The following is an 18,882-nucleotide window of genomic DNA, read 5'->3' on the forward strand; positions in this document are numbered from 1 at the left end:
GAGAGACTGTTTATTGGTCGATGGTCTCCAGAGAGACTGTTTACTGGTGGATGGCCTCCAGAGAGACTGTTTACTGGTCGATGGTCTCCAGAGAGACTGTTTATTGGTCGATGGTCTCCAGAGAGACTGTTTACTGGTGGATGGCCTCCAGAGAGACTGTTTACTGGTCGATGGTCTCCAGGGAGACTGTTTACTGGTCGATGGCCTCCAGAGAGACTGTTTATTGGTCGATGGCCTCCAGAGAGACTGTTTATTGGTCGATGGCCTCCACAGAGACTGTTTATTGGTCGATGGCCTCCAGAGAGACTGTTTATTGGTCGATGGTCTTCCTTGCTAGTAGCACGTAGGTCCATGGTCCTTAATGTTTCATCTTTACCGTCCATCACTTTCACCTGTTTATTTAGCTTTATTACAGCTACTATGTTATCCTGTTATTCTACGTGCTCTCTGTCAGTTTGTTTCTGTTCCCCTGTCAAAGGTTGTTCATCATTCTATCTGGCTTGTTATAACATTGTGTGTGTGTGTGTGTGTGTGTGTGTGTGTGTGTGTGTGTGTGTGTGTGTGTGTGTGTGTGTGTGTGTGTGTGTGTGTGTGTGTGTGTGTGTGTGTGTGTGTGTGTGTGTGTGTGTGTATCACATGCTCTGTGCTGTCAGAGGGAGGAGTAACTGTGGCAGTATTAGTAGGATTGGTCCGCCCTGCTTTATGACATGCGTGTTGTTTTAGAGGGAGAGGGAATGTGGTGGTGGTGGGGGGGGTTTAGAGGACGCTGGGAGCACCATGGACCAACTGTTTTCACACTGTTAATGTGTTGCTGCTTCACGTTGCTATAAGTCAATATAGACAATTTATTGCTTCTATTTAAAGATAAAATAGTCACATTTCTGTTTGTTATTGCAGCCCAAAACAAAGTTTTTTTTATTTGTTGTTGTTGTTGCTCAGTGTGATGTACTGTTACACGTTCATGTTAGAGAGGGAACTCTGCTTCTTTCTCACTTTAGAATAATTGCACTTACTTTTTTCAGTCCTTTTTCATTTCAACCTAAATATCTTAACAACTTTAAATAAACATTGATGTTGTTCATTTCTTGTATTATCGTATCAGATTTCTAGAGAACGTTGGGGAAATCAGATTTAGAGAGAACACTGGGAAAATCAGAATTAGAGAGAACACTGGGGAAATCAGATTTAGAGAGAACACTGGGGAAATCAGATTTAGAGAGAACACTGGGAAAATCAGATTTAGAGAGAACACTGGGGAAATCAGATTTAGAGAGAACACTGGGAAAATCGGATTTAGAGAGAACACTGGGAAAATCAGATTCTATAGAACACTGGGAAAATCAGATTTAGAGAGAACACTGGGAAAATCAGATTTAGAGAGAACACTGGGGAAATCAGATTTAGAGAGAACACTGGGAAAATCAGATTCTATAGAACACTGGGAAAATCAGATTTAGAGAGAACACTGGGAAAATCAGATTTAGAAAGAACACTGGGGAAATCAGATTTAGAGAGGACACTGGGGAAATCAGATTTAGAGAGAACACTGGGGAAATCAGATTTAGAGAGAACACTGGGGAAATCAGATTTAGAGAGAACACTGGGGAAATCAGATTTCTAGAGAACACTGGGGAAATCAGATTTAGAGAGAACACTGGGGAAATCAGATTTCTAGAGAACACTGGGAAAATCAGATTTCTAGAGAACACTGGGAAAATCAGATTTAGAGAGAACACTGGGAAAATCAGATTTAGAGAGAACACTGGGGAAATCAGATTTAGAGAGAACACTGCGGAAATCAGATTTAGAGAGAACACTGGGAAAATCAGATTTCTAGAGAACACTGGGGAAATCTGATTTCTATAGAACACTGGGAAAATCAGATTTCTATAGAACACTGGGAAAATCAGATTTAGAGAGAACGTTGGGAAAATCAGATTTAGAGAGAACGTTGGGAAAATCAGATTTAGAGAGAACGTTGGGAAAATCAGATTTAGAGAGAACACTGGGAAAATCAGATTTCTATAGAACACTGGGAAAATCAGATTTCTATAGAACACTGGGGAAATCTGATTTCTATAGAACACTGGGAAAATCAGATTTCTAGAGAACACTGGGGAAATCAGATTTCTAGAGAACACTGGGGAAATCAGATTTCTAGAGAACACTGGGGAAATCAGATTTCAAGAGAACACTGGGAACACCAGATTTCTATAGAACACTGGGGAAATCTGATTTCTATAGAACACTGGGAAAATCAGATTTCTAGAGAACACTGGGGAAATCTGATTTCTATAGAACACTGGGAAAATCAGATTTCTATAGAACACTGGGAAAATCAGATTTCTAGAGAACGTTGGGAAAATCTAATTTCTAGAGAACGTTGGGAAAATCTGATTTCAAGAGAACACTGGGAACACCAGATGTCTAGAGAACACTGGGGAAATCAGATTTCTATAGAACACTGGGAAAATCAGATTTCTATAGAACACTGGGAAAATCAGATTTCTATAGAATGTTGGGATCATCAGATTTCGATAGAGCATTGGGAAAATCAGATTTCTAGAGAACGTTGGGAAAATCTGATTTCAAGAGAACACTGGGAACATCAGATTTCAAGAGAACACTGGGAACACCAGATTTCTATAGAACACTGGGAAAATCTGATTTCAAGAGAACACTGGGAAAATCAGATTTCTAGAGAACGTTGGGAAAATCTGATTTCAAGAGAACACTGGGGAAATCAGATTTCGATAGAGCATTGGGAAAATCAGATTTCGATAGAGCATTGGGAAAATCAGATTTCGATAGAGAATTGGGAAAATCAGATTTCGATAGAGCATTGGGAAAATCAGATTTCTAGAAAATGTTGGGATCATCAGATTTCTAGAGAAAGTTTTGGAAAATCTGATTTCTAGAGAACACTGGGAAAATCAGATTTCTAGAGAACTTTGGGAAAATCAGATTTCTAGAGAATGTTGGGAAAATCAGATTTCGATAGAGCACTGGGAAAATCAGATTTCTAGAAAATGTTGGGATCATCAGATTTCTAGAGAACACTGGGAAAATCTGATTTCTAGAGAACACTGGGGAAATCAGATTTCGATAGAGCATTGGGAAAATCAGATTTCTAGAAAATGTTGGGATCATCAGAATTCTAGAGAACACTGGGAAAATCAGATTTCTTAGAACACTGGGAAATTCCGATTTCTATAGAACACTGGGAAAATCAGATTTCTATAGAACACTGGGAAAATCAGATTTCTATAGAACACTGGGAAAATCAGATTTCTATAGAACACTGGGAAAATCTGATTTCAAGAGAACACTGGGAAAATCAGATTTCTAGAGAACGTTGGGAAAATCTGATTTCAAGAGAACACTGGGGAAATCAGATTTCGATAGAGCATTGGGAAAATCAGATTTCGATAGAGCATTGGGAAAATCAGATTTCAAGAGAACACTGGGAACATCAGATTTCAAGAGAACACTGGGAACACCAGATTTCTATAGAACACTGGGAAAATCTGATTTCAAGAGAACACTGGGAAAATCAGATTTCTAGAGAACGTTGGGAAAATCTGATTTCAAGAGAACACTGGGGAAATCAGATTTCGATAGAGCATTGGGAAAATCAGATTTCGATAGAGCATTGGGAAAATCAGATTTCGATAGAGAATTGGGAAAATCAGATTTCGATAGAGCATTGGGAAAATCAGATTTCTAGAAAATGTTGGGATCATCAGATTTCTAGAGAAAGTTTCGGAAAATCTGATTTCTAGAGAACACTGGGAAAATCAGATTTCTAGAGAACTTTGGGAAAATCAGATTTCTAGAGAATGTTGGGAAAATCAGATTTCGATAGAGCATTGGGAAAATCAGATTTCTAGAAAATGTTGGGATCATCAGATTTCTAGAGAACACTGGGAAAATCTGATTTCTAGAGAACACTGGGGAAATCAGATTTCGATAGAGCATTGGGAAAATCAGATTTCTAGAAAATGTTGGGATCATCAGAATTCTAGAGAACACTGGGAAAATCAGATTTCTTAGAACACTGGGAAATTCCGATTTCTATAGAACACTGGGAAAATCAGATTTCTATAGAACACTGGGAAAATCAGATTTCTATAGAACGTTGGGAAAATCTGATTTCAAGAGAACACTGGGGAAATCAGATTTCGATAGAGCATTGGGAAAATCAGATTTCGATAGAGCATTGGGAAAATCAGATTTCAAGAGAACACTGGGAACATCAGATTTCAAGAGAACACTGGGAACACCAGATTTCTATAGAACACTGGGAAAATCTGATTTCAAGAGAACACTGGGAAAATCAGATTTCTAGAGAACGTTGGGAAAATCTGATTTCAAGAGAACACTGGGGAAATCAGATTTCGATAGAGCATTGGGAAAATCAGATTTCGATAGAGCATTGGGAAAATCAGATTTCGATAGAGAATTGGGAAAATCAGATTTCGATAGAGCATTGGGAAAATCAGATTTCTAGAAAATGTTGGGATCATCAGATTTCTAGAGAAAGTTTCGGAAAATCTGATTTCTAGAGAACACTGGGAAAATCAGATTTCTAGAGAACTTTGGGAAAATCAGATTTCTAGAGAATGTTGGGAAAATCAGATTTCGATAGAGCATTGGGAAAATCAGATTTCTAGAAAATGTTGGGATCATCAGATTTCTAGAGAACACTGGGAAAATCTGATTTCTAGAGAACACTGGGGAAATCAGATTTCGATAGAGCATTGGGAAAATCAGATTTCTAGAAAATGTTGGGATCATCAGAATTCTAGAGAACACTGGGAAAATCAGATTTCTTAGAACACTGGGAAATTCCGATTTCTATAGAACACTGGGAAAATCAGATTTCTATAGAACACTGGGAAAATCAGATTTCTATAGAACATTCTAGAGAAAATCAATCAACTACTAGTTGTGTTTTACAACCTGGTAGGGCTGTGTGTGTGTGTGTGTGTGTGTGTGTGTGTGTGTGTGTGTGTGTGTGTGTGTGTGTGTGTGTGTGTGTGTGTGTGTGTGTGTGTGTGTGTGTGTGTGTGTGGTGGGGGGGGAGAGTTTTCCACGCCATGGTGGAAAAGCATGTTGTGTGCCAAGTGTGTGTGTCCATCAGTCAGATAGACAGTCATACAGGTAGACAGTCAGTCACTCCTACAGACAGACAGTAAGGTACACACTCAATGGCCTGACTACCTGAGAGGAGACCTGGGGCTATGCTTCAACGGTGGGTGAGGGGGGGGGGGGACCGGCACTGTCGCTACCAGCAGGCATGGGCTCAGTTTTACTGTCTCTACCAGCAGGCATGGGCTGAGTTTTACTGTCTCTACCAGCAGGCATGGACTGAGTTTTACTGTCTCTACCAGCAGGCATGGACTGAGTTTTACTGTCTCTACCAGCAGGCATGGGCTCAGTTTTACTGTCGCTACCAGCAGGCATGGGCTCAGTTTTACTGTCGCTACCAGCAGGCATGGGCTGAGTTTTACTGTCTCTACCAGCAGGCATGGACTCAGTTTTACTGTCGCTACCAGCAGGCATGGACTCAGTTTTACTGTCTATACCAGCAGGCATGGACTCAGTTTTACTGTCGCTACCAGCAGGCATGGGCTCAGTTTAATGTCGTTACCAGCAGACATGGGCTCAGTTTTACTGTCTCTACCAGCAGGCATGGACTCAGTTTTACTGTCGCTACCAGCAGACATGGACTCAGTTTTACTGTCTCTACCAGCAGGCATGGACTCAGTTTTACTGTCTCTACCAGCAGGCATGGGCTCAGTTTTACTGTCTCTACCAGCAGACATGGGCTCAGTTTTACTGTCTCTACCAGCAGGCATGGACTCAGTTTTACTGTCTCTACCAGCAGGCATGGGCTCAGTTTTACTGTCTCTACCAGCAGGCATGGGCTCAGTTTTACTGTCTCTACCAGCAGGCATGGACTCAGTTTTACTGTCGCTACCAGCAGGCATGAGCTCAGTTTAATGTCGCTACCAGCAGGCATGGACTCAGTTTTACTGTCTCTACCAGCAGACATGGCCTCTCTCCCTCCATTCCTCCCTCCCTCCCTCTCTCTCCAGGTATTACGGTACTATGTAAGGAAGGAGAGCAGCTGGTTCAGGTCTGTTGGCTGAGCCCAGACTGAAGGTTAGTGACAGCATGGAAAAGTAAACACACAAATATACTGTGTACACGGCAGTACACATGCTGAACACACACACACACACACACACACACACACATAATCTCACTCAAACTCACTCATACACACACACACACACACACACACACACACACACACACACACACACACACACACACACACACACACACACACACACACACACACACACACATAATCTCACTCAAACTCACTCATACACACACACACACACACACACACACACATAATCTCACTCAAACTCACTCACACACACACACACACACACACACACACACACACACACACACACACACACACACACACACACACACACACACACACACACACACACACACACACACACACACACATAATCTCACTCAAACTCACTCATACACACACACACACACACACACACATAATCTCACTCAAACTCACTCATACACACACACACACACACACACACACATAATCTCACTCAAACTCACTCATACACACACACACACACACACACACACACACACACACATAATCTCACTCAAACTCACTCATACACACACACACACACACACACACACACACACACACACACACACACACACACACACACACACACACACACACACACACACACACACACACACACATAATCTCACTCAAACTCACTCATACACACACACACACACACACACACATAATCTCACTCAAACTCACTCATACACGCATATATACACAGACACACGTTTGTTTTACTGTCCTTCTGAGGACCAAACAATTGATTCCCATTCAAAAACTCCTAACACTAACCTTAAAACCTAACCTTAAACCTAAACCTAAACCCAACTCTTAACCCTAACCCCCAATCCTAACCCTAACCACAACCCTAACCCCTAATCCTAACCCTAAACAGACCCCTAATCCCTAATCCTAACCCTGTATTTTCGGGGTGTGTGAATATGATCTGGTACACTTCAGGACATTTATTGACATATTTAACATCCATCACCTCACCATGACAGTAAAATACGGTATCCATCCGCACACAATGAACCTCTTGGACATAAAGTACTGACACACACACAGTCTCCCCGAGGACACCGAAACACACACCACTCCTCAAATCCACCCCCCAAAAACACACATTCAATGGCATTGTCAAGTCACAACGAATCCGATTCCGTAGACTATGTACTGTACCCAACAGAAAGACTTTCATTCAGCCACACAAGATCGTCTGTGGTGCACTTGGGAGGAGGGGATACTCAAAGCGGTCATTGAGGTATATAACACACTGCCAGGTCTCACCCAGAACAGATCCCCTTTTCCCAAACCATAACCTTAACCTCCATAACTCTCCTTGCAGAACCCTGGACCTGGCCCTGAATCCTGACCTGGGCAAACAGCCCGCACCCGATCTTAAAACCCTTTCTCTAATCCAGGCCCAGGTCCATATCCACCCCCATCCCTGCCCTCCACCCTCAGACCTCCCCCCCATCCCTGCCCTCCACCCTCAGACCTTCCCCACCCCCCCAACCCTGCCCTCCACCCTCAGACCCCCCCATCCCTGCCCTCCACCCTCAGACCTTCCCCATCCCCCCCCCATCCCTGCCCTCCACCTTCCCCACCGCCCCCCCACCCCATCCCTGCCCTCCACCCTCAGACCTTCCCCATCCCCCCCATCCCTGCCCTCCACCCTCAGACCTTCCCCATAACCCCCCCCCCCACAGACAGACCTCCAGATGATCAGCACCTTCTCAGACACAAACAAATTCCTTCACTCCAGATTCCAAAAAACCACATTCATCCACACACAACATAAATTCCCCCCCCTCCCCACTCCAGGACTTCAGACTTATGTCTGCCTGCTGCAGAAACCTCAACCTGAGGGATCTCTAAGTCTATGTCATATTTTCCAACGGACCCACCCTAAAACACAACAGTATTATACACAACACTCACACATTCCAAATCCATATGCACACACCTATAGACCTATCCCCATGACCATTCAGAGAGCACCAGCCTTGTCTATGCCATAACCTGCACGTTATGTCACAACATGTTTATAGGAGAAACCAGCCACGCCATCTCGCATCAAACAGCAACTTCACACTACTGACAAAAACACACTACAAACACACCTGGTCCAACACTTTTACAACCCAGAACCTCCCTCCACATCGCCGGTCTAGAGATGACAGCCTCCACACCTGGTCCAACACTTTTAAAACCCAGAACCTCCCTCCACATCGCCGGTCTAGAGATGACAGCCTCCACACCTGCTCCAACACTTTTACAACCCAGAACCTCCCTCCACATCGCCGGTCTAGAGATGACAGCCTCCACACCTGCTCCAACACTTTTACAACCCAGAACCTCCCTCCACATCGCCGGTCTAGAGATGACAGCCTCCACACCTGGTCCAACAATTTTACAACCCACAACCTCCCTCCACATCGCCGGTCTAGAGATGACAGCCTCCACACCTTGTCCAACACTTTTACAACCCACAACCTCCCTCCACATCGTCGGTCTAGAGATGACAGCCTCCACACCTGGTCTAACCAACCTCCCTCCACATCGCCGGTCTAGAGATAACAGCATCCACACCTGGTCTAACCAACCTCCCTCCATATCGCCGGTCTAGAGATGACAGCCTCCACACCTGGTCTAACCAACCTCCCTCCACATCGCCGGTCTAGAGATGACAGCCTGCTGGACCATATCCCAGAGAATACTGGCTGAATCCAGGTGGGAAAAACAAATTAAGATCATCGCTCCACTTGGTTTGAACGGTGAAGAACAGTACACAGTGTTGACTTGAAGGGGTCAGTGGGGGCCCAGTTAGGAGAGACAGAGGGGCCACCAACACCAGGAGGAAGTTCAGAAATAAAGAACATGTTTTATTTGCCCTGAATTGTTTTCTATTTTCTATTTATTTACTTTTCTTATATTGCGCACACAAACATAGCACTTATTTATGTAGCTCTTAATCCCTTAATCTCTTGATACCTTGATCGTTTAATCTCTCAATCTCTCAATCTCTTCATATCTTTATATCTTCAAATATTCATATCTTAATCCCTTAATCCATTAATCTCTTAATCCCTTAATCTCTTGATACCTTGATCGTTTAATCCCTTAATCTCTTAATATCTTCATATCTTAATCTCTTAATCTCTCAATCTCTTCATATCTTTATATCTTCATATCTTAATCTCTTAATCCCTTAATCTCTTAATCCCTTAATAATTTAATCCCTTGGTCTTTCATTATTTACTATATAATTAGCTTATTCAATGATGTATCTATTCATGTATTGAATAGTTTGCATGGTTAAATATTATAGTTTGTTTCTACTTGTTTACCCTTAGCACTTAATCAACCCTTGTCTTCCTCTCTCTGTTGTCTTCCTCTCTCTGTTGTCTTCCTCTCTCTGTTGTCTTCCTCTCATTGTTGTCTCCCTCTCGCTGTTGTCTTCCTCTCATTGTTGTCTTCCTCTCTCTGTTGTCTTCCTCTCATTGTTGTCTTCCTCTCTCTGTTGTCTTCCTCTCATTGTTGTCTTCCTCTCTCTGTTGTCTTCCTCTCGCTGTTGTCTTCCTCTCATTGTTGTCTTCCTCTCTCTGTTGTCTTCCTCTCTCTGTTGTCTTCCTCTCATTGTTGTCTTCCTCTCACTGTTGTCTTCCTCTCTCTGTTGTCTTCCTCTCACTGTTGTCTTCCTCTCATTGTTGTCTTCCTCTCATTGTTGTCTTCCTCTCATTGTTGTCTTCCTCTCATTGTTGTCTTCCTCTCACTGTTGTCTTCCTCTCACTGTTGTCTTCCTCTCTCTGTTGTCTTCCTCTCACTGTTGTCTTCCTCTCACTGTTGTCTTCCTCTCTCTGTTGTCTTCCTCTCACTGTTGTCTTCCTCTCATTGTTGTCTTCCTCTCATTGTTGTCTTCCTCTCATTGTTGTCTTCCTCTCACTGTTGTCTTCCTCTCACTGTTGTCTTCCTCTCACTGTTGTCTTCCTCTCACTGTTGTCTTCCTCTCACTGTTGTCTTCCTCTCGCTGTTGTCTTCCTCTCATTGTTGTCTTCCTCTCATTGTTGTCTTCCTCTCTCTGCTGTCTTCCTCTCTCTGTTGTCTTCCTCTCTCTGTTGTCTTCCTCTCGCTGTTGTCTTCCTCTCGCTGTTGTCTTCCTCTCTCTGTTGTCTTCCTCTCTCTGTTGTCTTCCTCTCTCTGTTGTCTTCCTCTCACTGTTGTCTTCCTCTCATTGTTGTCTTCCTCTCTCTGTTGTCTTCCTCTCTCTGTTGTCTTCCTCTCACTGTTGTCTTCCTCTCATTGTTGTCTTCCTCTCTCTGTTGTCTTCCTCTCTCTGTTGTCTTCCTCTCACTGTTGTCTTCCTCTCATTGTTGTCTTCCTCTCTCTGTTGTCTTCCTCTCATTGTTGTCTTCCTCTCGCTGTTGTCTTCCTCTCGCTGTTGTCTTCCTCTCGCTGTTGTCTTCCTCTCTCTGTTGTCTTCCTCTCATTGTTGTCTTCTTCTCGCTGTTGTCTTCCTCTCATTGTTGTCTTCCTCTCATTGTTGTCTTCCTCTCATTGTTGTCTTCCTCTCTCTGTTGTCTTCCTCTCATTGTTGTCTTCCTCTCATTGTTGTCTTCCTCTCATTGTTGTCTTCCTCTCGCTGTTGTCTTCCTCTCTCTGTTGTCTTCCTCTCATTGTTGTCTTCCTCTCATTGTTGTCTTCCTCTCATTGTTGTCTTCCTCTCGCTGTTGTCTTCCTCTCTCTGTTGTCTTCCTCTCATTGTTGTCTTCCTCTCACTGTTGTCTTCCTCTCACTGTTGTCTTCCTCTCATTGTTGTCTTCCTCTCATTGTTGTCTTCCTCTCATTGTTGTCTTCCTCTCGCTGTTGTCTTCCTCTCTCTGTTGTCTTCCTCTCTCTGTTGTCTTCCTCTCACTGTTGTCTTCCTCTCATTGTTGTCTTCCTCTCACTGTTGTCTTCCTCTCATTGTTGTCTCCCTCTCATTGTTGTCTTCCTCTCATTGTTGTCTTCCTCTCATTGTTGTCTTCCTCTCACTGTTGTCTTCCTCTCACTGTTGTCTTCCTCTCATTGTTGTCTTCCTCTCACTGTTGTCTTCCTCTCACTGTTGTCTTCCTCTCATTGTTGTCTTCCTCTCACTGTTGTCTTCCTCTCATTGTTGTCTTCCTCTCACTGTTGTCTTCCTCTCATTGTTGTCTTCCTCTCATTGTTGTCTTCCTCGCATTGTTGTCTTCCTCTCGCTGTTGTCTTCCTCTCATTGTTGTCTTCCTCTCATTGTTGTCTTCCTCTCATTGTTGTCTTCCTCTCACTGTTGTCTTCCTCTCATTGTTGTCTTCCTCTCATTGTTGTCTTCCTCTCATTGTTGTCTTCCTCTCACTGTTGTCTTCCTCTCACTGTTGTCTTCCTCTCATTGTTGTCTTCCTCTCATTGTTGTCTTCCTCTCACTGTTGTCTTCCTCTCATTGTTGTCTTCCTCTCATTGTTGTCTTCCTCTCTCTGTTGTCTTCCTCTCATTGTTGTCTTCCTCTTGTTGTCTTCCTCTCGCTGTTGTCTTCCTCTCTCTGTTGTCTTCCTCTCTCTGTTGTCTTCCTCTCACTGTTGTCTTCCTCTCATTGTTGTCTTCCTCTCACTGTTGTCTTCCTCTCACTGTTGTCTTCCTCTCATTGTTGTCTTCCTCTCACTGTTGTCTTCCTCTCATTGTTGTCTTCCTCTCATTGTTGTCTTCCTCTCATTGTTGTCTTCCTCTCACTGTTGTCTTCCTCTCACTGTTGTCTTCCTCTCATTGTTGTCTTCCTCTCATTGTTGTCTTCCTCTCACTGTTGTCTTCCTCTCGCTGTTGTCTTCCTCTCGCTGTTGTCTTCCTCTCATTGTTGTCTTCCTCTCACTGTTGTCTCCCTCTCATTGTTGTCTCCCTCTCATTGTTGTCTTCCTCTCACTGTTGTCTTCCTCTCACTGTTGTCTTCCTCTCATTGTTGTCTTCCTCTCATTGTTGTCTCCCTCTCATTGTTGTCTTCCTCTCATTGTTGTCTTCCTCTCACTGTTGTCTTCCTCTCATTGTTGTCTTCCTCTCATTGTTGTCTCCCTCTCACTGTTGTCTTCCTCTCATTGTTGTCTTCCTCTCATTGTTGTCTTCCTCTCATTGTTGTCTTCCTCTCGCTGTTGTCTTCCTCTCGCTGTTGTCTTCCTCTCATTGTTGTCTTCCTCTCACTGTTGTCTCCCTCTCATTGTTGTCTCCCTCTCATTGTTGTCTTCCTCTCACTGTTGTCTTCCTCTCACTGTTGTCTTCCTCTCACTGTTGTCTTCCTCTCATTGTTGTCTTCCTCTCATTGTTGTCTCCCTCTCATTGTTGTCTTCCTCTCATTGTTGTCTTCCTCTCACTGTTGTCTTCCTCTCATTGTTGTCTTCCTCTCATTGTTGTCTCCCTCTCATTGTTGTCTCCCTCTCATTGTTGTCTTCCTCTCACTGTTGTCTTCCTCTCACTGTTGTCTTCCTCTCATTGTTGTCTCCCTCTCACTGTTGTCTTCCTCTCATTGTTGTCTTCCTCTCTCTGTTGTCTTCCTCTCTCTGTTGTCTTCCTCTCATTGTTGTCTTCCTCTCATTGTTGTCTTCCTCTCATTGTTGTCTTCCTCTCATTGTTGTCTTCCTCTCACTGTTGTCTTCCTCTCACTGTTGTCTTCCTCTCACTGTTGTCTTCCTCTCACTGTTGTCTTCCTCTCATTGTTGTCTTCCTCTCACTGTTGTCTTCCTCACACTGTTGTCTTTCTCTCATTGAACTGTCTCAGGTGACCCCTCTGAGCTCTTGGCCTCCAATAATTTCTCAGGCGGGGAAAAACGCCCCATCTGCCCCCACCCTCTCTAGACCAGACACATTTACCGCCCCAAGTTCCCCTCCCTGAACCAGACTGACTTACTACCCCATGTTACCCTATTTTCCCCAGACCAGACTGACTTACCACCCCATGTTATCCTATTTTCCCCAGACCAGACTGACTTACCACCCCACGTTGCCCTCTTCATACCAGACTGAGCAGGAAGTTGCAATAGGCCCGTGCAATCCAAGGGTGGATGCCAGCACAAACAAAAAACTCTTAAATCTAACACTAATTGCAACCCTAAACTTAACCCCTAAACCTAATCTTAACCCTAACTCCTAACCTAACTCCTAGCCCTAAACCTAACCCTTAAGCCTAAAACTAACCCTCAAGCCTAATCCTAACCCCTAAACCTAATCTTAACCCTAACTCCTAACCCTAACCCTAAAATAGCCTTTTTCCGTGTGGGGACCGTCAAAATTAATTTTTCTTGGTTTACTATCCTTGTAAGGGCTTCTGGTCTCCACAATGATAGTACAACCAACTGCTTGAAGGCAGTTCAAAGGCTGGTGATTCATAAACAGAAGGACTGGAAAAGGAGGAATGTGGGTCAGAGTGGAATTCAAAACCAAGCAGGGGGGAATGAAGGGGGAGAAAAGAGGAGAGGAGGATGAGGACAGAAGAAGAAAGGCGAATGAGGGAGAGGAGAGGAAAGGAGGGGAGAAGCAGGCAGGGAGGGATGGGCAGGAATGGAGCAGACCGAGAGGGAGCAGGCCGAGAGGGAGCTATGTGTGTGTGTGTGTTAGTGTTATGGGGAATGTGGGAGGGGGTCAGGGTTAGGGGGGGGGGGGGGGGCACTTTAGGGGTCTGTTGTGCCTCCGGATATCTAAAATATGTGGATGTCTGTCCTGTCCCCAAGAGACAGAGGATTGGTCCTGCCACATATTGGTTACACTGAGAGAGAGAGAGAGAGAGAGAGAGAGAGAGAGAGAGAGAGAGAGAGAGAGAGAGAGAGAGAGAGAGAGAGAGAGAGAGAGAGAGAGAGAGAGAGAGAGAGAGAGAGAGAGAGAGAGAGAGAGAGAGAGAGAGAGAGAGAGAGAGAGAGAGAGAGAGAGAGAGAGAGAGAGAGAGAGAGAGAGAGAGAGAGAGAGAGAGAGAGAGAGAGAGAGAAAGGCAGAGAGAGAGAGAGAGAGAGAGCAGAGAGAGAGACACAGAGAGAGACACAGAGAGAGAGAGAGAGAGAGACACACACAGAGAGAGAGAAAAGCAGAGAGAGAGAGAAAGCAGAGAGAGAGAGAGAGAGCAGGCAGGGAAGGAGGCAGGGGAGTCCCCCACCCTACGCGTGCGTGCGTGCGTGCGTGCGTGCGTGCGTGCGTGCGTGCGTGCGTGCGTGCGTGCGAGTTAGTGTTACAGGGAATGTGGGAAGGGGTCAGGGTTATGGTGGGAGGGGGTTAGAGTTTGGGGGGCTGTGGCATGTTGAGCATCTGATATATACCTAATAGGTATGTATCAGATATTCAACATGCTCTGCTCACACCTACTGTAACGTTCTGGGTCTAAACCACATGAAAAACAACACTAGACACTATGGAACACAAAGCTATTACTATCTTCATCCTGGAATATACCAGGTCTGAGGTCATCTGCCTTTGGCCTAAAGAGCAGGAACCCAGACTTCATCAAAGAAATTAGATAGGTTTTTTTTACCTTTATTTAACTAGCAAGTCAGTTAAGAACAAATTCTTATTTTCAATGACGGCCTAGGAACAGTGGGGTTAACTGCCTTGTTCAGGGGGCAGAACGACAGATTTTACCTTGTCAGATCGGGGATTCAATCGTGCAACCTTTCAGTTACTAGTCCAACACTATAACCTCTAGGCTACCTGCCGCCCCCCCAAATACAAACATTGTCATCCTACAAGAAACATGGTATAGGTGAGACGGACCCACTGGTTGTCCTCTAGGTTACAGAGAGCTGGTAGTCCCATCCACCAAACTAACAGGTGTGTGGTATAAAGGAGACAGACCCACTGGTTGTCCTCTAGGTTACAGAGAGCTGGTAGTCCCATCCACCAAACTAACAGGTGTGTGGTATAAAGGAGACAGACCCACTGGTTGTCCTCTAGGTTACAGAGAGCTGGTAGTCCCATCCACCAAACTACCAGGTGTGAAACAGGGAAGAGACTCAGGGGGTATGCTAATTTGGTACAGAGCAGACCTAACTCACTCTAATAAATTAGTCAAAACAGGAACATTTTACATCTGGCTAGAAATGAATAAGCACATTATCTCAACAGAGAAAAAGGTCCTCATGTGTGTTACTTATATCCCCCTATAGAATCCCCCATACCAGAACTGGACAAGAACCTGACTCTCAGCACACAGGGGGACCAACACCTACCTGGAGGCTACAGTATTCCCTCCCAAATATGCCCCCTTAGACACAACTATAACAAAACAATCAGCAAAAATGGGTCACAACTCCTGCAGCTCTGTTGCATGCTGGGTCTGTACATAGTCAGTGGTAGGCTTCGAGAAGACTCCTATGGTAGGTACACCTATAGCTCATCTCTTGGCAGTAGTACTGTAGGCTACTTTATCACTGACCTGAAACCCAGAGTTTTTTCTCAGAGCCTTCACAGTCAGCCCACTAACACCCATATCAGATCACAGCAAAATCACAGTCAAATCACAGTTTACCTGAACAGAGCAATACTCAATCATGAGGCATCAAAGCCAAAGGAACTGAATAATATTAAGAAATACTACAGATGGAAGGAAAGTAGTGTGGAAACCTACCAAAATACAATTAGGCAACAACAAATTCAATCCCTTTAAGACAACTTCCTGGACAAAACATTTCACTGTAATAGTGAAGGTGTAAACTTGGCAGTAGAAAACCTAAACAGTATATTTCACCTTTCAGCTTCCCTATCAAATACATTTTTTTTCAAGCAGACAACCTAAGAAAATGAACAACTATGACAAACGGTTTGATGAAGAACGCAAAAAACCTAAGAAAGAAATTGAAAAACCTGTCCAACCAAAAACATAGAGACCCAGAAAACCTGAGTCTACACCTTCACTAAAATATAGATGGAAGGAAAGTAGTGTGGAAACCTACCAAAATACAATTAGGCAACAACAAATTCAATCCCTTTAAGACAACTTCCTGGACAAAACATGTCACTGTAATTGTGAAGGTGTAAACTTGGCAGTTGTAATATTGTGTAGCTGGTGTAGAGGAGTCAGGCGCAGGACAGCAGATGTGAGTAATAAACGTAATTTACTCAAATATTCACAAATACAACGCAAATATGCGAGCCCACAATAACGGACCGTATTACAAAACAAACAATCACTCACAAACAAACATGGGGGAACAGAGGGTTAAATAATGAACAAGTAATTGAGGGAATGAAACCAGGTGTGTAAGACGAAGGCCGGTGACGTCGACCGCCGAATGCCGCCTGAACAAGGAGAGGGACCGACTTCGGAGGAAGTCGTGACAGCAGTAGAAAGCCTAAACAGTATATTTGACCTTTTAGCTTCCCTATCAAATACTTCTCTTCAAGCAGACAACCTAAGAATATTAACAACAATGACAAATGGTTTGATGAAGAATGCAAAAACCTAAGAGAGAAATTAAGAAACCTATCCAACCAGAAATGTAGAGACCCAGAAAACCTGAGTCTACGTCCTCACTATGGTGGATCACTAAAACATTACAGAAATACACTACGGAAAAAGAAGGAACAGCACGTCAGAAACCAGCTCAATGTAATTGAAGAATCCATAGACTCTAACCACTTCTGGGAAAATTGGAAAACACTAAACAAACAACAACATGAAGAGTTATCTATCCAAAATGGAGATGTATGGATAAACCACTTCTCTAATCTTTTTGGCTCTATAACAAAGAACAAACAGCTAAAACATATACATGATCAAATTCAAATCTTAGAATCAGATTTTAAAGACTACCAGAACCCACTGGATTCTCCAATTACACTGAATGAACTACAGGGCAAAATACAAACCCACCAACCCAAAAAGGCCTGTGGTGTTGATGGTATCCCACATGAAATGATCAAATATACATACCACAAATTCCAATTGGCTATACCTAAACTCTTTTAACATCACCCTCAGCTCTGGCATCTTGGTCAAAATTTGGAACTAAGGACTGATAACCGTAATCCACAAAAGTGGAGACAAATTTGACCCCAATAACTACCGTGGAATATGCGTCAACAGCAACTCTGGGAAAATCCTCTGCATTATCCTTAACAGCAGACTCGTACATTTCCTCAGTGAAAACAATGTACTGAGAAAATGTCAAATTGGCTTTTTACCAAATTACCGTACGACAGACCACGTATTCACCCTGCACACCCTAATTGACACACAAACAGACAAAAACAAAGTCTTCTCATGCTTTGTTGACTTCAAAAAATATTTTGACTCAATTTGGCATGAGGGTCTGCTATACAAATTGATGGAAAGTGGTGCTGGGGAAAAAACACATGAAATTATAAAATCCATGTACACAAACAACAAGTGTGCGGAAAAAATTGGCAAAAATCACACACATTTATTTCTTTCCACAGGGTGAGACAGGGATGCAGATTAAGCCCCACCCTCTTTCAACATACACATCAACAAATTGGCGAGGGCAGTAGAACAGTCTGCAGCACCTGGCCTCACCCTACTAGAATCTGAAGTCAAATGTCTACTGTTTGCTGATGATCTGGTGCTTCTGTCTCCAACCAAGGAGTCCCAACAGCAGCACCTAGATATTCTGCACAGATTCTGTCAGACCTGGGCCCTGACAGTAAATCTCAATAAGACCAAAATAATGGTGTTCCAAAAAAGGTCCAGTTGCCAGGAACACAAATACAAATTCCATCTAGACACCGTTGCCATAGAGCACACAAAAAACTATAAATACCTCGGCCTAAACATCAGCACCACAGGTAACTTCCACAAAGCTGTGAATGATCTGAGAAACAAGGCAAGAAGGGCCTTCTATGCCATCAAAAGGAACATAAAATTCAACATACCAATTAGGATCTGGCTAAAAATCAGCTATAGAACCCATTGACCTTTATGGTTGTGAGATCTGGTGTCCACTCACCACCAATAATTCACCAAATGGAACAAACACCTAATTGAGAATCTGCATGCAGAATTCTGCAAAAATATCCTCCATGTACAACGTAAAACACCCAATAATGCATACAGAGCAGAAATAGGCCAATACCCGCTAATTATCAAAATCCAGAAAAGAGCTGTTAAATTCTACAACCACCTAAAAGGAAGTGGTTCCCAAACCTTCCTTAACAAAGCCATCACCTACAGAGAGATGAACCTGGAGAAGAGTCCCCTAAGCAAGCTGGTCCTGGGGCTCTGTTCACAAACACAAACAGACCCCACAGAGCCCCAGGACAGCAACACAATTAGACCCAACCAAATTATGAGAAAACAAAAAGATAATTACTTTGCACATTTGAAAGAATTTTGAAAACTCTGAGCAAATTAGAATGCTATTTGGCCCTAAACAGAGAGTACACAGTGGCAGAATACCTGACCACTGTGACTGACCCAAACTTAAGGAAAGCTTTGACTATGTACAGACTCAGTGAGCATAGCCTTGCTATTGAGAAAGGCCACCATAGGCAGACCTGGCTCTCAAGAGAAGACAGGCTATGTGCACACTGCCCACAAAATGAGGTAGAAACTGAGCTGCACTTCCTAACCTCCTGCCCAATGTATGACCATATTAGAGACAAATATTTCCCTCAGATTACACAGACCAACAAATCCAAACAATCCAATTTAGGTACACGCCCATATCTACTGGGTGAAATAC

This window comes from Salvelinus namaycush, chromosome 34 (assembly GCF_016432855.1).
Source record: "Salvelinus namaycush isolate Seneca chromosome 34, SaNama_1.0, whole genome shotgun sequence".
Classification (NCBI taxonomy): domain Eukaryota; kingdom Metazoa; phylum Chordata; class Actinopteri; order Salmoniformes; family Salmonidae; genus Salvelinus; species Salvelinus namaycush.